The following is a 23,933-nucleotide window of genomic DNA, read 5'->3' as shown; positions in this document are numbered from 1 at the left end:
CTGTTGGCAATAAAGACCGAAATGCTATTCCCTTCCTATTGTTTGCTGCACCACCATGCTATCTTCCTGCGTTCCTTGTACAAACACACCCAAATCTCTCAAGACAAACGCTTATATTAGGAAAGACGATGGCCTGGTGATATTATCGCGAGATTATTTATCCAGAAACTCACCCAATTTTATGGGGCCCCGCTTTTGAATCCTGCCACGGCACGTTGTAGAATTGTTTTTCAATAAAAACTATCTGGAATTAAGAATCTACTGATGACCATGAAACCATTGTCGATTGTCGGAAAAACAAACATTGAGTTCGGTAATGTGCTTTACGGAAGGAAACCTGCCGTCCCTTATCCGGCCTGGCCTACACTGACTCCAGAGCTGCAGCAAAGTGTTTGATCCTAACTGTCCCAGGGCAACCAGGATGGGCAATAAATGCTGGCCGGCAGCGACACCCATTTCTAATCAATTAAAAAAGAACTAGGTCACCTTTACAAACATTGTCTGCTCTTTCTCCGTTTATGAACAAGATAAGATCTTTCTGGGCAACATGGTGGCACTGATGCCTCACAGCGCCAGGGGCCCGGTTTCAATTCCCGGCATTGGTTACTGTCTGTGCAGAGTCTGCATGTTTTCCCCGTGTTGCGTGGGTTTCCTGCGGGTGCCCCTTCTTATTCCCACAGAGTGAAAGATGTGCTGGTTAGGTACATTGGCCATGCTAAATTAGCTGTCAATTTACCCGAGAAGGTGGCGGTTCTGCCGATGACGTAATTGTCACAGAAACTTCATTGCGGTGTTAAAGTAAGCTTAATTGTGGCACTAATAAATAAACTTTAAACTGTCCAACTGATGCAACCACTGAGCCATGGAGCCAATTCCTGCGCCCAGCGTGGAGTTGGTGTATCATCATCAGTGGAGCGAAGAAGAGATTGAATTTTCAGGTGGGTGATATTTGATGGATGTGGAAATATCCGAGGTGGAGAACAAGGCGTCAATCGATGAGACTTGAAAGAGGAAGAATTTGACATGTGTGTCAGTTGTTTTTGTGATAAATGTCTGCCGTGTCATTCTTCTTCAGAGTTTGTTATTGTTACATCTCTGATTTTTCCGGCTCTAATACAATTCATACAGCTGAAGATTGATCTTGTTTCTCCCTTAACAGACACTGTGAGGCGTGCTTTCGTTTAATGAAGAGTTAAATAAGAAGTTATTCGCTACTTGCCTGGTACTCCAACGTGGAACATGGCAATGAAACCTGACCACGGCATGCCAGGAAAGCTAATATTAGAGATTTGAAATTCTTTGATAACCATCTCTGTCTCCACCGCTTCATTTCAAGTCACTTTCGCTACTGACATTGTCACATAGTCATTCTAACATCTTATGACCAACTGAAGCAAATTATGCCTTCTTCCTTTATGTTCAGATACTTTCATCTCCAGAAATTCAGTCCGTGCTGAGCAAAGTGCTCTGTTTAGTGAACAGTTTATCATCACTTCCGGGCCATAGCTATGGAAACATTGACTCTGAACCACTAGACCACCCAGGCTCCACCATCACTTCCTCGATGTTGTCTTTTCCACCATTCATGGTGTCATGTAATCCATCCTGCTTTGTGCCCTATCACAAAAATCCTTTTTTTTCCCCTTTCGCTGAGTGATTCCTCACTTTACAATCAGAAAATACTGGGAATACTCAGTAGGTCAGTTCATGTTTAGTGACAAACGCGCAAATAATTCCAGTCGTCGAATCCCTCTGAAATTAAAAGCTTTTGTTTTTTTTTGTGAAGGCAAAATACTGCGGATGCTGGAACCTGAAACAAAAATAGAAAAATGCTGGATAATGTTAGCAGGTCTGACAGCAGCTGTCGAGAGAGAATAGAGCCATCGTTTCGAGTCCGGAGCTCTGACGAAGGGTCATCCAGACTTGAAAGTTTGGCTCTTTCCTCTCTCCACAGATGCTGTCATGTGTCTTTAGACCTTCCAACCTTTTCTGTTTATGATGAAACGATTTCTGCCGCGATCAAACCAGGGATCTTTCGTGTGTAAGGCGAATGTGACAACCACGACACCACAGAAACATTGCGATGCAATGATTCAAGGAAACTGGTTCCACAAACCCATCAATTGCAAACAATAATTTACATTTGCGTTCCATTGGAATTTGTGTGATAACAAAGGTATTTCATAAAGTTAAGGAACTGGACATATAGCGGTGATGAGATTCGATCACACGCTTCAACTACTATCACTACCCAGTCAGTTCTCTCACAGCACCAGGTTAAAGTCCAACAGGTTTATTTGGTAGCACGAACTTTCGGAGCACTGTCCGAATCAGGTGACTCACGTGATGAAGGGGCGTGCTCCGAAAGCTTGTGCTACCAAATAAACCTGTTGGACTTTAACCTGGTGCTGTGAGATTATTTACTGTGCCTACCCCAGTCCAGCGCCGGAAACTCCACAGCATTACTGCCCTGAGCTCATCAATGGTACCAGCAGAACCTATTGATGCCGTATCTGGTATTGCCAATGAACAGCATCAATGGAGTAGAATTGGGTCACATGAACCATTGAGCCTCCTCCATGACTGAATCAAGGCAGATCCACAGCCTCAATCCCAATTTCCCAGCTTATACCAACAGCCCTTCATTCACTTAGATTCCAACAACTCTCCACCTCAACCTTCAAAGTCTTCATCAACTGAAGATTCACAGACCTCTGTGCCGCTACAGAATTGATGCAAGGTGGCGTCCGAGCGAGGCGAACTCTTGGAAGCTGTACCCAGCATACCTTCTAACTCTATCTTTTACTCTCGTTCTATGCTTCTAAAACTTCATTCTAACTCTTTTAAACTCTCTCACAATGCTTCAATTCAATTTCTAGCATCCCGGCTATGACTGCAACACTACAAACTGCACTCTCTCGTTTCCTTCTCTATGAACGGTATGCTTTGTCTGTCCAGCGCGCAAGAAACAATACTTTTTATTGTATGCTAATACATGTGACAATAATAAGTCAAAGAATTCCAAAGATTCACAAGCCTTGGAGTGAAGAAATATCTCCATATCTCAGTCATGAATGGCTGAAACATTAACCAGAAAATGTAAGCCCAGAGTACCTTACTGAGGCACTTTTGCCACTGTCGAACCGGAACATCACTCATTTGCCATGGCTAATCCATCAGCCTGCATCAGCTGCATCGTGAGTGTGACAGTGGAAGCAGAAAAGCTACAGTATGCCAGCAGCGACTTTGCTGAGGGTATTTTTTTTCAATAAATGGTGAAGAACAAATTTACATTTTGTCTGCTCCAATCCAGTTCATATTCAACAGCGATCAAGAATCGGGGATAATTCAAAAAAATATTAATTTCGATAATGTTTCGACCTTATTTTGAATCGGGGAACTCATCGTATATGAAATGAACATGTTAACTCCGACAATCCAGAAACTCTGCTCATGACCAATGTGACCGGCCGAGAATATCAAACAGTGCAGTCTGATTGCAATTTAAATCCTTGTTTTGTTGAAATATAATTCGGTTGCAAACTTCAGCCATGTGGCAGAGTCATTGATCTAACATAAGATTCAGAAAATGACATTTGTCCCGAATTTTATCTCTTTCTCCATGAATGCAGTTGCAGAATATTATTCAAGCTTTGGGGGAGTGTAAATGCCACATGGCTGTGAGATAATGTGATTCCTTGATATTTAATAACGCTTAGAGATGGGGCAGCTGCTTTGAAAAGTTTTTATCAACTTTTTTTGAACCCAAGGATCAGTATACTTCAGGAACACAGGTGACACATGGAAGTGTTTAGAATTTGATGCGTGTGCACAGCTTCTGCCAAACCTGCTGAGAATTTCCACCACCTCATGCTTGTATTATAAATACAGGTTTTATCAGAACATAAAACGGCAAGACGGCAATGATAAATGAAATAGTCCCACAAGCTGTTCACGTGTAACTTTCAATTTCCAAAACCCACCAACCTCATCATTACTGATCCTGTGAAAACTTACCTTGTAAAACACGGCAGCATTCGTCTCTCAAAGAACTGAAACACCTCAAATGTGAACTCTCTGCTCTCAATCTCAGGACTTTTCATTCTGGTGAAAGTTTAACTCAGTCCTCATTCCACTGATCTTTGCCGACTTGCTGTGTATTTCCCTCATTGAACACATTTCAGGTTGGGACAGACAGATTCCTGAACTATCTGAGAAAGAAGGGGAATGTGCAGGAAAATGGAAACCCAAGATCAAACATAGGTTAAAGTTTCGAGTTCAGTTATTGAGTTTAATAATATTTGAAATATATAAATTGGTACAAATAATATGTCAGAGATAAATGTTCAATAAACTAACGTCGGCTAACAGTAGAGGCAGAAACACACGATAAGTTTTTTTTTTAATGTTGCCCAAGGACTCAGTGACACTCAAAAACCGAGAGACAATGAAAGCAGATGGAGTGGAAAAAAAACTGAAAGCCCCGTCCCTCGATGGTCTCGAACCATCAACCTTTCGGTTAACAGCCGAACGCGCTAACCAATTGCGCCACAGAGACTGACAGAACTGGAACTTACAAGGCATCCTAAATCAGGGTGACAGCGTGTTGGCTGCAAGTTAGACGCCAATTCAATTTTCACCAAACCTGACACAGAAAGACCAAATGATGGCATCGTTTACAAATCTAAACATGTATATTTTATTATTTTACCCCACAGTGTTGTTGTGGTGTAATGGTTAATCCCTTCTCCTAACATGGAAAAGGGCCGTTTGAAACAGCAGGGAGGGACAGACTGTTCCCACTGACTGGGCTCAGTAACAGAGGACTTGGAATGAAGATCATGAAATAATTGCATTTATTCTGTGTAATCACTGTACAGTACACCCACCGGCTCCCTATTATCCACAGGACACGCGACTGCTTAAAATATCTTGTGAATGGTCTCATGCTGCGGTGCAGACATTCTGTGATACTCTGCTTTCCTCACTCTCAGGCCATGGACTACACAGTACTTGTTCATTTATCTCTCCTGAATTGTTCCTTATCAGAGCTGTTTCCTGTTGTTATGCTTTCTACCTCCTGGATTTCACTTGTTTAAAACTTCCTACATTTCCAACCTTTACCCGTTGAAAAGAAAAGTTATGCAGGTGTAAGAGGAGATTCCTTTCCCTGTGTGCACATGCTGCCTGGCTTCCTGAGTTTTTCCAGCGCTTCCAACTTCCACTGCAGTTGTCAGATCAGATTCGGATGGCAATATAATATCTGTATTTGAGCGCACCTTGCAGCAGTGGCTCGTTGGTCTAGGGGTATGATTCTCGCTTTGGGTGTTATGATTTGCCAGTTTGCGAGAGGCCCTGGGTTCATATCCCAGACAAGCCCCGTTGTTGTTAGCAATGGCAAAGTCTTGCTCATTCATTTGCCGTGGACAGGGCAGGATGAGTTTACTCACTGTTTGGTTTGGGAAACTGCCTCTCAAGCAATTCGAGATTTTTTCAGAAGTTGACTATGCTTTGGAACATTCTCTTTGTCCCTCGCCAACGATTCAGAGGACCCAATTCTTGTGGACTCCGGCCGCTGGCTTTGTCTACATTGTTATTCATGCATTAGATGTGGCTGACTACCCCACTCACTGTCTATATCTGTCTCTTTGTTTCTGTGTATCGACGTCAGTCTCTTTCACTGTCTCAGTCTCTCTTTGTGCCTCTATCAACTTTCCATACTTTGCTCTTATTTCCCTCTATTCTCGCGCTGTTTGTGTAACCAAGATTCACTGGATTGATTGTTGTGATGAGGCAGTTGCCCTTGGAGGAGAGACTCATTGCTGTTACCATGTTCTCCCTGGGGTATGGAATAATGAAAAGTGATCCCATTGAAAAGTCTGGAAAGGCGAGACTGTTTGACAGTGTACATGCTGAGAGATTGTTTCCACCGCCGGTCTCCCCGCCCCCCAACACCGCAACACCCCCTCCACCCCCCACCCCAACTCCTCCCCCGCCTCTTGCTGGAGTCTGGAGTGCTTTGAACTGGGCTCACATTATCCGGATGGTGTGTCAACCATTTAGGACTGAGTTGAGGAGACAATTCCGCACTCAGAGGCCATCGTCATACTGAACAGAACGGATTACTGCAAAGAAGTGTACCGACAACTGAACAACGAGGAACACTACAGACAGTTACCCACAGATCCGACTAAAGAACACACCCGTCAACTCAGCACTCCGATCAAAACCTTTGATCCGGGCCTTCAGAGCACCCTCCGTGCTCTCATCCCACGTACTCCCCGCGTTGGAGATGACTACTGCCTCCCAAAGATACACAAGGCAAAAACACCCGGCCGTCCCATCGTATCGGGCAATGGGACCCTGTGCGAGAACCTCTCAGGCTATGTCGAGGGCATCCTGAAACCCATGGTACAAAGACCCCCCAGCTTTTGTCACGACACGACGGTCTTCCTACAGAAACTCAACACACATGGAGCAGTTGAACCAGGAGCACTCCTCGTCACAATGTATGTCCCGGCACTCTACACCAGCATCCCCCACGATGATGGCATCGCTGCAACGGCCTCAGCTCAACGCCGAAAACTGCCAGTTTCCAGATGCAATTTTACAACTCATCCGCTTCATCCTGGACCACAATGTCTGCACCTTCAACAACCAGTTCTTCATCCAGACACACGCCGTGGGGGCCAAATTCGCACCTCAATATGCCAACCTCTTCATGCACAGGTTCGACCAAGACGACTTCACCGCACAGTGCCTTCAATCGATGCTATACACTAGATACATCGATGACATTTTCTTCCTTTGGACTCGTGGTGAACAATCACTGAAACAACTATATGATGACATCAACAAGTTCCATCCCACCATCAGACTCACCATGGACTACTCTCCAGAATTGGTTGCATTCTTGGACACACGCATCTCCATTAAGGACGCTCACCTCAGCAAATCACTGTACCGCAGTGTACGGATAACCTCACGATGCTCCACTCTCCAGCTTCCACCCTGAACACGTTAATCATAGAAAGAAACCCTACAGTACAGAAAGAGGCCATTCGGCCCATCGAGTCTGCACCGACCACAATCCCACCCAGGCCCTACCCCCATATCCCTACATATTTACCCACTAATCCCTCTAACCTATGCATCTCAGGACACTAAGGGCAATTGTTAAGCATGGCCAATCAACATAACCCGCACATCTTTGGACTGTGGGATGAAACCGGAGCACCCGGAGGAAACCCACGCAGACACGAGGAGAATGTGCAAACTCCACACAGACAGTGACCCAAGCCGGGAATCGATCCCAGGTCCCTGGAGCTGTGAAGCAGCAGTGCTAACCACTGTGCTACCGTGCCGCCATCCCATACGGACAAGCGCTCCGTACACACAGGATCTGCTCTGATGAGGAGGATCGCAACAGACACCTCCAGACGCTGAAAGATGCCCTCATAAGAACAGGATATGGCGCTCGACTCATCGATCGACAGTTCCGACGCGCCACAGTGAAAAACCGCACCGACCTCCTCAGAAGACAAACATGGGACACGGTGCACAGAGTACCGTTCGTCGTCCAGTACTTCCCCGGAGCGGAGAAGCTACAGCATCTCCTCCGGAGCCTTCAACATGTCATTGATGAAGACGAACATCTCGCCACGGCCATCCCCACACCCCCACTTCTTGCCTTCAGACAACCGCACAATCTCAAACAGACTATTGTCCGCAGCAAACTACCCAGCCTTCAGAAGAACAGTGACCATGACACCACACAACCCTGCCACAGCAACCTCTGCAAGACGTGCCGAATCATCGACACGGATGCCATCATCGCACGTGAGAACAGTATCTATCAGGCACACGGTACCTACTCTTGCAACTCGGTCAACGTTGTCTACCTGATACGCTGCAGGAAAGGATGTCCCGAGGCATGGTACATTGGGGAAACCATGCAAACGCTACGACAACGGATGAATGAACACCGCTCGACAATCACCAGGTAAGACTGTTCTCTTCCTGTGGGGGAGCACTTCAGCGGTCACGGGCATTCAGCCTCTGATCTCCGGATAAGCGTTCTCCAAGGCGGCCTTCACGACACACGACAGCGCAGAGTCGCTGAGCAGAAATGGATAGCCAAATTCCGCACACAAGAGGACGGCCTCAACCGGGATATTGGATTCATGTCACACTTTCGGTAACCCCCACAGCTTGCCTCCTGGACTTGCAGAATCTCACTGGCTCTCCTGTCTGGAGACAATACACATTTCTTTAGCCTGTGCCTAATGCTCCCTCCACTCACATTGTCTGTCCCTTTAAGGCCTGGTTGGCTGTCAGGATTGGCATTCTAATCAGTATTCTTTAACTTGATTTTCTGTCTCTGTGTGCCTTGTTTGCGAGCAGATATCCACTCCATCTGACGAAGGGGCAGCGCTCCGAAAGCTAATGGCATTTGCTACCAAATAAACCTGTTGGACTTTAACCTGGTGTTGTTAAAACTCTCAGTGTGTTTACCCCAGTCCAACGTCGGCATCTCCACATCAGGTAAAAAAAGGCCAGAGGAACAACCATCGCTCGATAATATCTTGGGTGACCATCTCCAGAGGCCAGGGCAGCCAGTCAAAAAAACATTTGCCTCTGCAGCAGTTCTCCACCCCTGACAGATTAAAATTCGCTTAAGAAAACTATCTAACCGAAGGATACGGAGTTAGAAAGACCTTACAGACCGCACAACTACTGCAGAACTCCAAAATCTTCTGAATCCCATCGAGGCTGTTTGTATAATTTCTTTGAGAGTGACTGAAATTCTGTTATTACAGTATTGGTAATGAATGTTCCTAGTATTATTTGAACAGCATTTCAGTCGAACCGTACCTTAATTCACATGTTTTACTTGTTTACTTAATGTTCTTGGTTATTTGAATAAAATAGCTTGTTGATTATTCACTCAAAGTGAGTGACAGGAATTTTTATCATTAATAAGCCTCTGAACGTTAATAAAAAACAGTTCGCAGTTTCACAAATAGTTTTTCCAGATTACGATGTGAGATAAAGGGGATGAGCCTATGTATCATAACAGTATGGTAATTTACTGAATAACAGCAAGACTGACAAAGTTTGGACAATATTTCACTGTTACAGAAGGGCACAAAGTAAATCTGTGTCGGGAATATAAGCAGAAACAGGAATAGCGGGAGTCCATTTGGCTCGGGGTGCTCTCAAACCTCCACACTTTCAATTGGCAGGTCAGTCTCCAGAACAAGTTTACTGCCGAAATAATACAGGAGTTTAAATTCAGGGCTTTCACTGCCTGGATTCAATTCAATTCCCTGTCTCGATATTGTGCTAATTGTTGTAACTCACACTCAGTTGCCAGTTTAAAAAGAGCCATATTAGACTGAGAACCTTAACTCTCTGTCCGATTCACATTTGCTGCAATACCTGCTGAGAACTTCCAGCACTTTCTGTTTTTATTTTAACATGAATTATTAGCTTGATCATCCACATGAACACAATAAATCGGAGCAGGAGTAGACCACTCGGTCCATCGAGCGTGTTCCCGAAATTCAGTACCGTGATGGCTGATCTTGGGGTACAACTCAGTTTTTCACCAGCTCCCCATAGCCCTGAATTCCCCGAGAGGCCAGAAACCTGTCTATCCCAACCTTGAATATATTCGATGATGGAGCTTCCATAACTGTCTGGCATAGGGAATTTCAAAGATTCACAACCATTTCAGTGAAGTAATTTCTCCTTATCTTAGGCCGAAATGATCAGCCCATTTTCCTGAGACTGTACTGCCGTGGGTTAGATTTCCCGACAAGCAGAAGAAATCTCTCAGTCTCCACCCTATCAAACCCAATCAGACTTGTGTAGGTTTAATGAAATCGCCTCTCATTCTTCCAAACTCCAGAGATTTTCAGCCCAATTTGCTCAGCCTCTCATCATACATAGAAATCATAGAAATCATAGAAACCCTACAGTACAGAAAGAGGCCATTCGGCCCATCAAGTCTGCACCGACCACAATCCCACCCAGGCCCTACCCCCATATATTTTACCCACTAATCCCTCTATTCTATGCATCCCAGGACACTAAGGGGCAATTTTAGCATAGCCAATCAACCTAACCCGCACATCTTTGGATTGGCAACTCCCTCATCCCAGGGATTATCTGCTGAACCTTATCTGCATCGTTTCCAATGTAAACATATCCTTTATTAAATGTGAATATCATATCTGCACAGAATATTCAACATGTGGTCTCAACAAAACCCTGTGCAACTTCAGCAACACCTCGTTATACTTGGACTCCAGTCTGCCGTCAATAAACACCAAAATGCAATTTTCCTTCCAATCATTGCCTGCACCTACATGCCAGCTTTATGCATTCCTTGTACAAACGCATCTATTCTCTGCTCAATATCGACACTTACCTTTTTCAGCTCTTCAAATATGTCTTGCTCTTTCTATTTTTTTTACGAAGAAGGAAATATCTATTCGCTTTCCAAAGCGACAGCCGATCGGCGCCTCCACTCATCAAAGCTCTCTATTTTTAGGGACTTTCTTCCCCTTTCCGACAGCTTCTATAAGCTAAACTTCGTCCATAGGCTCCAGCGAGAATTAAACTCACGACCCCTGGTTTACTGGACCAGTGCTCTAACCACTGAGCTATGAAACCAAATGCTGCAATGTGTTTTCAGTAAGTGCAGCATTATCCGTGGATCGAGGACCAGGATGGGGTTTGAGGACGGAGATTTTTGATGAATGTGGAAATGTCTGAGATGGAGAGCCGGAAGTTAAAAGACAGAAGTTGAAAGTGACATGATTTGACATGTGTATTGTGTATGTCCTTGACATGTATGTTGTTTGTGTCATGTGGTTCTTCTTCAGAGTTTATCGTCAATGTTACATCTCTGATTTTTCCAGCTCTGATACAAGTTCATCCAGCTGGAAGATTTAGCTTGTTGTTCCCTTCACGGACGCTGTTTTTATTAAATGAAGAAATGAACAAAAATGTATTCACTCCGTGACTGGGAAACGAAACCGCATCACGGCGCCGACGCTGATCACTGGACCCTCAGTGACGCTGATGTGACAATTTTGCAGGAGTTGATCATAGCTGCACCCATTGCTTCATTTCCAATAACTTTCAATTTAAAAAAAAGTCACAATGAGGAATGACGGGAAGCGCACGTCAGGATTTGAATCTCAGTTTGAAAATCCCAATACATCCCCTGGGCCGGGACTGCAGTCTCAATGTTTGCAATCCTGCTGTTTATTTCGACAGACAGCCATTCAACCGGTGTTCCCGTTTGTATTCTCTATCGGAGCAACTCCACTCCTCCCAGCTTTGACAAAGGGTCATCTGGACTCGAAATGTCAGCTTTCTTCACTCCTTACAGATGCTGGTGAGATTTTCCAGCATTTTCTCTTTTTGTTTCCGATACCAGAATCCACGATAATTTGCTCCACTCCTTCCTCACTCGTTCCTTTACCTCAACAACTGTTTACATTGCTCTGTCGCTCCTCTTTCTTCATGCCAAAAACGACACAACACAAATTCTTGCATTCAATCTGAAATGCTGGACTTCAGCTGCAGGGACCAAAACTCAAACCCATTCTGGCAGTGGCTGCAGTCGAAACAACAACTCCGTCGAAATTGGACTTTCAACCACTGGCTGAAATTACTCGGCTACGTTACCACGTAAGCAGCTGCGTCCTTTATTGGCATTGTTATTGAAATTGGCAGCAAAGGAGCTGCGACAGTCCATCAGTTGGCTTGAGCCTGCTCCTTCACTGAATCAATTTATCCTGAACTGTATAACAAACAGGAATCACATCCAGTCAGAAACAGAATGAGTTGCAGTGAAGGACCAGCACCATTTAAACTGCCCTTAACCATGTCTGGTTCCCAATATCCTGCCAGAAATGACAAAAAAAAACCTCCTGTTGAATTTGCGCAGTCTTCACTTCAGGACACGAGGCGACATTGTGTTTTACATGTTCCACCAGGCAATAACTGACGTTTGTTTTTACGGTTTGGATGAGAGCAACAAATCTCCATTACCTGACCGCCAATCCAAACAGCAGTGAAAGTGTCAGACTCTAACCACCAGATCAGCTGCTTGTAGCCTGTTTTACAACTTGCTTTACACACACTGCATGTGTTGCTTTATTTTTCGCGCCAGGCCAGACTACATTCACCACAAGCAAGTCTCTGTTGCAAAATGGCACTTTCTGTTACCAGCCCAGTGATACATTCAATCAGTGACAACATACAACAGACATTCCACTTACAGTTACTAATTTCACTTCCGACTGTTCGAAACTGGAGAGAACCTTTTCCAAATATTTTCGTTGCAGATTGAGGGACAAGTTGAATAATTCAGTGTGAACGCCAAAATCTGATCAATTTACCATCCAAATGTTACCTTACATCACCATCTCTGTTGTCAGCGCTTTCCAGCCGATCACTGTCTTTCTTGCAACTGTGTTTTTGACCTGTTGCACATGTGACATTTCCAGCTGTGATGTCAACTTGCAAAACTCACTCGGCTGATATTAGTAGATCTGCTTTCGATCAGATAGTAAATCAGGCTATTTTTTAATAGTTTGCCGAGAGCTATAAATAATCATTTCCTGAGCGGGAATTGAAAACAAACAACACTGGGGAGTACAGAATACAACCCACTGGACTCCCAGGGTCATGGGTGAACTGTGTGTTTCAAAATGACTTTCCATATATCCCTGAATGTGTCCAGTTTGGAGGGAACATAAGTGACTGCTTCAGCTAATGACAACACCGATTGTGCTTGCTGGGACATGAAATCGACAGTGAGGTGAAATACTCCCACAAGATGCTGAAGTGATCGTGCTTTATAAAATTCTTAATAGTATTAAAGAAAGTAAAATCTTTTTTCTTATGCGCAATCGGGAACACCATGTCAAATGTATAGGTTGAGAGGTGGTAGATTTAAAACTGAGATGAGGAGGAACTGCTTTTCACTAAGGGTCGTGAATTTGTGGAATGCATTGCCGTATAGCGCGGTTGAGTCTGAATCATTAAATGATTTCAAGAAAGAGACAGATATATTCCTGATAATTAAAGGGATGAGGGGATATTGGAACCGGTCGGGAGGTGGATTTGAGAACAGGGAGAGATCAGTCATGAACTGATTGCATGACGGTTCAGGCTCGAAGCGCTGAATTTGCCCACTTCTGCTCCTAATTCTATGTTCCTAAGTGCAAATTTCAATTTTCAAAACCCACCAACTCATCACTGTGGCTCCAATGTAATCTACGTACATTACATCCACAGGTTCCCCTTCATCCACACCACAACTGAGTCCTGTAAGGGGCTTAGGAATGGCCCCATTCTGTGGTGTAATTTCTTTAAAATTCATTGTTTCCCTCATTTAATCTCTCCTGATTTACACCCGCAAGAGGCCTCAAACCCTCTTGCTATGCGGCTGGATAACACTTGTTTAAAACTTCCTACATTTCTAAAAATTCCCAGTTATTCCCAATGAAAGGTTATGGAGCTAAAATATAAGATTTGTTCTCCTGTGCACACAAGCTGTCTGGCTTTATGAGTTTTTCCAGCATTTTCACCTTTCACTGCAGAAGTCTGAGCAGCTTTGGATGTCAATGGAAATATTTTCATTGTTAATATGCTTGTGGCCATTCACTTTATCGCTGTTCACCAGTTCAGAGGACCCCATGTTTGTTGGTTGAGACAGCTGGCTGTGTAATTATTGTTATTCATTCGTGGGTTGTGGAAGTGTACCACACTCGCTATTTCTGTTTTTCGTGTCTCTATATCTCTCCCTCAGACTCTCTGACTATGTTTTTATTACGTTGACATATTTTGCTCCTTGCTCTGTCCATTATTTCGCTGTCTGTGTGTAACCGAGGTTCACTGGATTGATTTCTGTGTTTCTCCTGCAAGGAGAGAATCAGTGGGATGAGTCTGTTCGCTCTGGAGTTTAGAATTATCAGAGGTGATCTTACTGAAAAGTCTGAAACTGGGAAACCGTTTGACAGTGCAAATGTTGAGTTCCCTCCACCCCTGACTAAAGTATTAAGAACAAAGAAAAATAAGGTGAATGATGTTAGAGGAGGTTGGAATATTTGGGAGAGGCGAAGCTAAGAATTTCAACATGTGAGTAATGTTATTAATGACTGAGAGGAATGGATAGGAACTTTGGGGATTATGTCAGTAGATTCATTGTAAACTTTGAAATCAGAACAAGCTGAGACACCAGATGGAAAAACCATATTTGTTATGGAAAGCAGGTTACTCCATGTGCCCGGCTAGCTCAGTCGGTAGAGCATGAGACTCTTAATCTCAGGGTCGTGGGTTCGAACCCCACGTTGGGCGACATTGTTTTTAAACTTTGCCTCATTCCTGGGTGAATTCCAGATCTCCATTCCTCCAGAAGTGTCACCGCTCAAACTGAGTCTTTCTCCTTTCTGCGTTGTTTATCTCACAGTTGTGGGTTTGTGACTGAAAACTGCCTCCAGTTCACTGGAAGGCGGGGAGTTTAGCGCTGAACTCAGCGAGAGGTTTTGATCTCATTTATTATTAGATATAAACCCAGATCTGCGAGATTGTGTCAGTGGGAACAATAATCATCTCCATTGTAATTCAATCACTCCAGCCTTCCATCCGATCAAAAGACCGCTTGTTCTTTCCTCCTCTCCCTCTCTATTTTCCTTGACTCTGTACTTGTTTGTAAACCATTAAATCACTACTTTTTTCCAGTTAGGGTCAAAGGTCAGCAACCTGAATCATTCACTCTCTTTCCCTCTCCACAGAAGCTGTTGAAGCTAATGAGTCCTTCCAACATTTTCTGTTTTGAGGTGGGATTCGCAGCAACTACAAAACCTAGTTTTGGATCAGAGTGGTTCACCTTTCTCTGACTGAATCTTACCTGTTTGAACAGTTGAAAGGCTGAGGTTTTAAATAATGAGACATCAGAATATGTCACCCTGTTTGACATGAAATGAAACAAAATGTGAATTAATCATTTCTTAAAATGCTGCGAATGCAATATATATTTCATTGTCAATGCCAGCATTTGTTGTCCACCCCTATTTCCCACTGAACTGCGTATTTTGCTGGACCATTTCAGAGGGCAGTTAAGAGTCAATCACATTGCCTTTCCTATGGAGTCCCATGGAGGGCAGAAAGGAGAGGGATGACAGATTTCCTTCTGCAAGATGTGTTTTCATGACAATCGGAAAACAAAGCTTCATTACTGAGACTAGCTTTCACTTCCGTTTCAGTTCTAGACTGCGGTGGGATCGTGACCTCTGAGCCTGGGCCACAGGATTCATACTCCACTCATTTTACCACTACGTCACAATCTTCCCGGAAGAGTGTAAGTTTAAATCCTTCACATGGAATCAAACTACTTAATTTCACATTGAAAACAAACATTTAAAGCAGTGTACTGTGGAAATCAGTGTCGTACACTCAGGATACCGGGGAACTGACGAGATATATATTGCTTTCATTCAAAGACAGAAAAATGTGGTGAATCCTCAGCGTGAGTGATGAAGGAGATGCGCTCCGAAAGCTCGTGATTTCAAACAAACCCGTTGCACTTTAACCTGGTGTTGTGCGAATTCTTACCGGGTACTGAAGGGCATTTCATTTACAATTCGCAAAAAGATTATTTTTATAAAATTAACAGCTTTCAGCAAATCGCACCACAATCACATTGCAGACGGTGCAGTGAGTTACTCTCCTGGCCTCATTGCATCAGCCCCAGAGGACGATTTCTCAAGAACACAAAACGCTCAGCGATAAAGAGATCGGAGGCTTCATTCATCAGGGATTACCCGAGAGCACGTGACCTTTCTCCCAAATCACACACGCACACACACGCCCACAGTTGCTCAATAATGCTCAGGTCACCTCAATTTCCGTGTTGGTTTCGTCGATAGAATTCGCTGCTTTAACTGCCATGGTTTGGGTTCGATTCACGGTTAGGGAATGATGATTCATTGCTCTCGTGCAACACATGAATTAAGGAGAGTGGATATTGCTTCCTGGTCGAAAACGGGAGAGATACTTGTGGCAGGTTCAACAGGAAGAAGGAAAAATCTGCCCCATTCCACAATCCTGTCAATTACCCACAACAATTCATATTTACATTGAGAAGTCTTACAACACCAGGTCTATTTGGAGTCAGGAGCTTTCGGGGCGCTGATAAAATACAGCAAATTTATTTTATTATCGGAACAAATGAACCTGTTGGACTTTAACATGACGCTGTGAGAATTCTTATTATGCCCACCCCAGTCCAATGCCGGTATCTCGACGTCATACTTACTTTGCAATTGCTGGTACTTCCTGTCAGAATGAATGAGCTACCTTCTACTACATTAAATTTCACTGTAGCTCACCATATTCAAAGAGTAATGTTTGTTTTAAACCTTATTTTGGTAAATCTGTTGAAAAACTTCAGCTTATCACTGCTCTGCTTTCATCACACTGGAAGCTAATGTGAAAAGATGACTAATTTCAAAGCTGAAAAACGTGCACAAGACTGGAAGGAGAATGCGACTGTGAATAATTGGCACTGTGCATATTCTTGTATTCAGTATATGGGAAAATGAGGAGAATGAAATCCTGGTGGTCCAGTGCTTCGGATTTGGCGCTTTCAGGGTCAGAGACGGGCTTCGATACGCCAAGATATAAAGTTTTTGATAATCCATTTAACAAACCTGAGTTGTTTCCTGGTCGAAAACAGCTCTGTCAGAAGCAGTGGAGTTCGATCTATATTTGTGTCCGAATTGGAAATGTCACATGGGCAACAGTTCAAGAACAAACACAGATAGTGAAGGACAGTGATAGGCTGCAAAGCGCTGCCAATAGAGATGGGGATACAAGGTCAAATCTGTATGACAAGGGGGTAGATTTTATCGATTAGATTGACACAAACATCACCTAGTCCTGGATCCAAATCTCAGCCAAATCACAAGAAAACATCTCGCTAACGTTAACGCTGAGCTCTCCGACTTCACTCAGAAACCAGTAACTCTGAGACAAAGCGGGATGCAGTCTGACCACTGGATCCCCCTCCACCACTTAATAAGACTATGCTGGATCCAGAGCATTCGCTTACAGCTGAGGGGGTATAGCTCAGTGGTAGACTGCAGATCAAACGGCCCTCGGTTTCAATCCGAGTGCCCCCTTCCTTGTCTAATTGTTACCTTAGTTTCAATTGTGACTGTCTTTATTTGGCTGCAAAGCGCATTGTGACGTCCACCAACCCGGAAAGGCGTCACATAAATACAAATCGGTCTTTCATAAATTACCTTCCATCCCAATTATTTGGTTACTGACAATCGTCAGTGGAAACAGTTTGTCCCTTTCTGCTCTATCAAACGGCCCTTTCCCATGTTGGGAGAAGCGGGAAACCACTAAATCGCTGCAACACTGTGGGGAGTAAAGTAGTCAAAGGGGCTTGCATAGTATTGTAAACGATGTGGTCATGTTATAGTTCTCGACTATGTTTTAAAAAGAGAGAATTGGGGTTGGATATATACAACATTCGCTGACACCCTAATATAGTGTGTCTTCGTCTTAATTGCGGAATTCGTTATTGCGTTCGACTTTAAGCAAATGGTTGGTGGCTCAGTACCATCCAGAGGCGGGTGGTTGTACTTTTATTTTCCCCACAAGTATTCAGTGTCGCGCAGTTCCGGCTTGTGAACCTAGGCAACAATAAAAATATTTCTCAAGTGTTGCCGCTCGACTGTTGTCAGGTGTTGTCAACATTATTTATTTAATGAATATTCATATCATACATATCACATGGTATAATATATATTCATTTCAAATATGCAATTAAAGTTAAGAATTAGAGTCTTGGCTGGATGTGTTTGTGTGTCAGTTCTCCGATGCGTCCTCATCTGAGACTGGGAAACAATCTCTCAGTATTCTGTCGGTTCAATAAGATTGCCTCTCAGTATTCTAAACTCCAGGGAATTTCAGCCCAATTTACACAGACTCTCATCCCAGGTGAACTCTCTCATATCAGGAACCCATCAGGGTTTCCAAATGAAAGGTAGCCTTTAAAAATAAGCATTGTGGATATCAAAAACGCACCGAATATTTCACACTTGCTCCCAACAAAATCCTGTATAAATGTAAATTGGCGTTTTTATTCTTATACAGCAATCTGTTGGCAATAAGGACCAAAATGCCATTTCTCTTCCTATTGTTTGCTGCACCACCATGCTATCCTCCTGCGTTCCTTGTACAAACACACCCAAATCTCTTTCAACATAAAAGCTTATAACTAGGAAAGACGATGGCCTAGTGGTATTAACGGGAGACTATTAATCCAGGACCTCACCCAATTTTATGGGATCCCGGTTTTGAATCCTGCCACGGCACGTTGTGCAATTTGTATTCAATAAAAACTATCTGGAATTAAGAATCTACTGATGACCATGAAACCATTGTCGAGTGTCGGAAAAATAAACGTGGAGTTCGGTAATGCGCTTTAGGGAAGGAAATCTGCCGTCGCTTATCCGGCATGGCCTACATTGATTCCAGAGCTGCAGCAAAGCGGTTGACTCCAAACTGTCCCAGGGCAACCAGGATGGACAATAAATGCTGGCTAGCCAGCGACGCCCATTTCTAATGAATTAATAAAGAACTAGGTCACCTTTGCAAACATTGCCTGCTCTTTCTCCATTTACGAACAAGAGAATATATTTTTGGGCAACATGGTGGCACTGCTGCCTCACAGCGCCAGGGACCCGGTTTTGATTCCCGGCATTGGTTACTGTCTGTGCAGAGTCTGCATGTTTTCCCCGTGTTGCGTGGGTTTCCTGCGGGTGCTCCTTCTTACTCCCACAGACTGAAAGATGTGCTGGTTAGGTGCATTTGCCATGCTAAATTAGCTGTCACTTTACCCGAGAAGGTGCCGGTTCTGCCGACGAGGGAATTTTCACAGTAACTTCATTGCGGTGTTAATGTAAGCTTAATTGTGCCACTAATAAAAAACCTTTAAATTGCCCAACATTATACCCGATGTGCTCCAACCACTGAGCCACGGAGCCAATTCCTGCGCCTCGTGCGGAGTTAGTGTATCATCATCAGTGGAGCGAAGAAGAGGTTGAATTTTCAGGTGGGTGATATTTGTTGGATGTGGAAATATCCGAGGTGGAGAACAAGGAGTTAATCGATGCGATTTGAAAGAGGAAGGATTTGACATGTGTGTCAGTTGCTTTTGTGATAAATGTCTGCCGTGTCATTCTTCTTCAGAGTTTATTGCTGTTGTTACATCTCTGATTTTTCCAGCTCTGATACAATTCATCTCAGTGGTTGGAGCACATCGGGTATAATGTTGGACAATTCGTTTACTGAAGAGTTAAATAAGAAGTTATTCACTACTTGCCTGGCAGTCCAACGCGGAACATGGCGCCGAGTCCTAACCACGGGACGCCAGGAAAGCAGATATCAGAGATTTGAAATTCGTTGATAACCATCTCTGTCTTCACTGCTCCGTTTCAGGTCACTTTCGTTACTGACATTGTCACACAGTCATTCCAACATCATGTAACCAACTGAAGTAAATTATGTCTTCTTCCTTTATTTTCAGATACTTTCAACTCCAGAAATTCAGTACGTGCTGAGCAAAGTGCTCTGTTTAGTTAACAGTTTGTCATTAATTCCGGGCCATAGCGGTGGAAACATTGACTGTGAACCACTAGACCACCCAGGCCGTACTATCACTGGCTCAATGTTGCCTTGCCCACCATTCCTGGTGTCATGAAATTCATCCTACCTTCTGATCTATCACAGAAATTCCTTTTGTTCCTTTCACTGAGTGATTCCTGACTTTGCAATCAGAAAATACTGGGAACACTCAGTAGGTCGTTTCATTTCTTCGTGACAAACGCGCAACTAATTCCAATACTCGAATCCTCTGAAATTAAAAGCATTTGGAAATGTTTCTGTGAAGGCAAAATACTGCGGATGCTGGAACCTGAACAAAAATAAAAAAATGCTGGAAAATCTCAGCAGGTCTGACAGCCTCTGTAGAGAGAGAATAGAGCCAACATTTCGAGTCCGGAGCTCTGACGAAGGGTCATCCAGACTTAAAACGTTGGGTCTATTCTCTCTCCACAGATGCTGTCAGGTTTGTTTAGATCTTGCAACCTTTTCTCTTTATGATGAAAGTATTTCTGCCGGAATCAAACGGGGGACCTTTCGCGTATAAGGCCAATGTGACAACCACTACACCACAGAAACATTGCGATGCAATGATTCAAGGAAACTGGTTCCAACAATTGCCAACAATAATTTGCATTTGAGTTGCATGGAATTCGTGTGATAACAAAGGTATTTCGCAAAGTTAATTAACTGGACATATAGCAGTGGTGAGATTCGAACACACGCTTCAACTAATATTACTGTTCTGTAAGTAGTCTCACGGCACCAGGTTAAAGTCCAACAGGAAAGCTTGTGCTACCAAATAAACATGTTGGATTTTAACCTGGTGTTGTGAGACTACTTACTGTGCTTACCCTAGTCCAACGCCGGCAACTCCACACCATTACTGCCCTGAACTCTACCAGCAGAACCTATTGATGCCGTATCTGGTGTTGCCAGTGAATAGAGTCAATGGAGTAGAATTGGGTCACATGTTCCATTGTGCCTCCTCCACGATTGAATAAAGGCAGATCCATAGCCTCAACTCCAATTTCCCAGTTTATCCCGATTGCCCTTCATTCAATTAGATTCCAACAGCTCTCCACCTCAACCTTCAACGTCTTCATCAACTGAAGATCCACAGACCTCTGTGCGGCTACAGAATTGATGCAGGATGGCGCCCGAGCGAGGCTACCTCTTGCAAGCTGTGCCCTGCATACCTTCTAATTCTATCTTTCACTCTCGTTCTATGCTTCTAAAACTTCATTCTAACTATTTTAAAGTCTCCAACAATGCTTTAAATCAATTTCTTACAATCTAGCTTTGATTGGAATACTACATTCTGCACTCTCTCATTTCCTTCTCTATGAACGGTATGCTTTCTCTGTGAAGCACGTAAGAAACAATACTTTTCACTGTATGCTAATACATGTGATAATAAATCAAAGAATTCCAAAGATTCACAAGCCTTTGAGTGAAAAAATGTCTCCGTACCTCATTCAAAAATAGCTGAAACATCATCCAGAGAATATTAGCCCAGAGTACCTTACTGAGGCACTTTTTGTCACCGTATAACCGTAACATCACTCACTTGCCATGGCAAATCCATCTAGCCTACATCAACTGCACCGTGAGTGTGACAGTCGAAGTAGAAAAGCAACAGTATGTCAGTGGCGACTTTGCTGAGGGCATTTTTTAAATAAATGGTGAAGAACAAATTAACATTTTGTCTGCTCCAATCCAGTTCATATGCAACACCGACCTAGAATCAGGGAAATTTTTTTTAAAATATTAATTTTGATTATGTTTCCACCTTATTTTGAATCGAGGAGCCCATCGTATATAAAATGAACATGTTAACTCCTCCAATCCAGGAACTCTGCTCATGACCAATGTATCAAGTCTTTAAGAAACAAAACAACGTGAGTAGAGAGAGCATCAAGACAGGCTAAAAAGATGTGTATTGTCTCCAGACAAGACAGCCAGTGAAACTCTGCAGGTCCAGGAATCTATTCCAACCATTATTCATGTAAATTGAGTTTGTCTCCTTATATGCCCTGTTTGTGAACATAATTCCCACTCACCTGAAGAAGGGGCTTGGAGCTCCGAAAGCTTGTGTGGCTTTTGCTACCAAATAAACCTGTTGGACTTTAACCTGGTGTTGTTAAACTTCTTACTGTGTTTACCCCAGTCCAACGACGGCATCTCCACATCATGACCAATGTGACCAGCCGAGAATATCAGATTGCAATGTAAATACTTGTTTTGTAGAATTTTAATTCTGTTGAATACCTTACCCATGTGGCAGAGTCATTGATCTAACATAAGACTCAGAAAGTAACATTTGCCCCGAATTTTATCTCTTTCTCCATGACTGCAGTTGCCGAATATTATTCAAGTATTGGGCAAGTGTAAGTGCCGCATGGCTGTGAAATAATGTGATGCCTTAATATTTAATAACACTTAGCGATGTGACAGCTGCTTTGAAAAGGTTTTGTCAGTTTTTTTGAACACTATAGTCAGTATCCTTCAGGAACACAGGTGACATATGGAAGTGTTTAAAATTTGATGCGTGTCCACAGATTCTGCCAAACCTGCTGAGAATTTCCACCATCTAATGCGTGTATTATAAATAAAGGTTTTGTCAGAACATAAAACACACCGCAAGACGGCAATGATAAATGAAATAGTCCCACAAGCTGTTCACGCGTAACTTTCAATTTCCAAAACACACCAATCTCATCATTGCTGATCCTGTGAAACTTATCATATAAAACACGGCAGGCATTCTTCTCTCAAAGAAACTCAAATGTGAATTATCTGCTCTCAATCTCAGGACGTTGCAATTATAAAAACAGCATTCTGGTGAAAGTTTAGCTCAGTCCTCATTCCACTGATTATTGCCGACTTGCTGTGTATTTCCCTCGTTGAACACATTTCAGGTTGGGACAGACAAATTCCTGATCTATCTGAGAAAGAAGGGGAGTGTGCAGGATAATGGCAACCCAAGATCAAACATGGGTTAAAGTTTCGAGTTCAGTTATTGAGTTTAATAATATTTGAAATATATAAATTGTTACAAATAATATGTTAGAGATAAATGTTCAATAAATTAACGTCGGCTAACAGCAGAGGCAGAAACACACGATAAGCTTTTTTTAGTGTTGCCCAAGGACTCAGTGACACTCAAAACCGAAGAGACAATGAAAGCAGATGGAGAGAAAAAAAAGTGAAATCACCGACCCTGGGTGGATTCGAACCACCAACCTTTCGGTTAACAGCCGAACGCGCTAACCAATTGCGCCACAGAGACTGACACAATGGAGACCAACATGGCATCCTTAATCAGGGTGGCAGCGTGTTGGCTGCAAATTCGACGCCAATGCAATTTTCACGAAACCTGACACAGAAAGACCAAATGATGGTATCGTTTACAAATCTAAACATGTAGACTTTACTATTTTACCCCACAGTGTTCACGTTTTACCCCAAGTACTGTTCACGTTTAGTTCAAAATTGCACTCAAATTAATTACCTGTAATAAACGCTTCAAACATTGCACAGATACCGAATAACCACATTGCTGTTTGTCTTTACGCCTATTTACTTAGAAACCTGCAGACACTGACAATATGTCACCGCTGGTTCTACCAGTATTGAGGCTCGGTGTCTCCTGTTCCCGCTCATATGTCATGACATTCTGTGTTTGGCGTAGGGTACAGCCACCAGTCTCCTGACAATCGGACAGTAACTGATCCAAATGCACAAACTGCAAAGATTGAAATTTCAAACGGGATAATGATATTCAGAAGGAAGTAACATTTACCATTCAATGACATCAATGCACAATGCCGCAATTCACACACTGAGTGTGTGTGAACGCACAGTAATCGCTGACACTGCTGAAAACTCGAATTCCTTTTGTTTAACAGCAATATATTGAAGTTCACTGACGTCGTATGTACGTCATAGCGAACACAGAATATGACACACATTGATAACTTGCAGGGAATATATTATAAATAACGGATCTTTCATCAATGTTTAGTTCATGCAGGATTTTTAGAATCCGGGATTAATATTACACACATTCAAAGGGATTTATAAGTTTCTAGTTTGACTTATGGACAATTCTGCTAAACTTTCAGTTAGCAATTGTCCAGCAGAGTTTTTTTTTTACCTTACGTCCTCGCTGTGAACATAACTTGCAAAATCAGTCTTCCAATGAATGAAATGCTCACTCTGTCACCTTT

The 23,933-nt window shown here is 43.1% G+C and overlaps 4 non-coding genes across 4 annotated transcripts; 1 reads left to right on the top strand and 3 right to left on the bottom strand.

Moving 5' to 3' along the window:
* Positions 1 to 4,484: 4,484 nt before the first annotated feature.
* Positions 4,485 to 4,558, bottom strand: trnan-guu (transfer RNA asparagine (anticodon GUU)). Its single transcript has one exon. It is a non-coding gene; the product is annotated as a tRNA-Asn (tRNA).
* A 6,049-nt stretch (positions 4,559 to 10,607) lies between these two features.
* Positions 10,608 to 10,680, bottom strand: trnat-agu (transfer RNA threonine (anticodon AGU)). The gene has a single exon. It is a non-coding gene; the product is annotated as a tRNA-Thr (tRNA).
* Positions 10,681 to 14,309: 3,629 nt separating this feature from the next.
* trnak-cuu (transfer RNA lysine (anticodon CUU)) lies at positions 14,310 to 14,382 on the top strand. The gene has a single exon. It is a non-coding gene; the product is annotated as a tRNA-Lys (tRNA).
* Positions 14,383 to 22,919: 8,537 nt separating this feature from the next.
* On the bottom strand, positions 22,920 to 22,993 carry trnan-guu (transfer RNA asparagine (anticodon GUU)). Its single transcript has one exon. It is a non-coding gene; the product is annotated as a tRNA-Asn (tRNA).
* Positions 22,994 to 23,933: the final 940 nt, after the last annotated feature.

This window comes from Mustelus asterias, chromosome 30 (assembly GCF_964213995.1).
Source record: "Mustelus asterias chromosome 30, sMusAst1.hap1.1, whole genome shotgun sequence".
Taxonomy (NCBI): domain Eukaryota; kingdom Metazoa; phylum Chordata; class Chondrichthyes; order Carcharhiniformes; family Triakidae; genus Mustelus; species Mustelus asterias.
The sequence above is the reverse complement of the archived record's forward strand: the minus strand, read 5'-3'. Positions and strand labels throughout refer to the sequence as shown.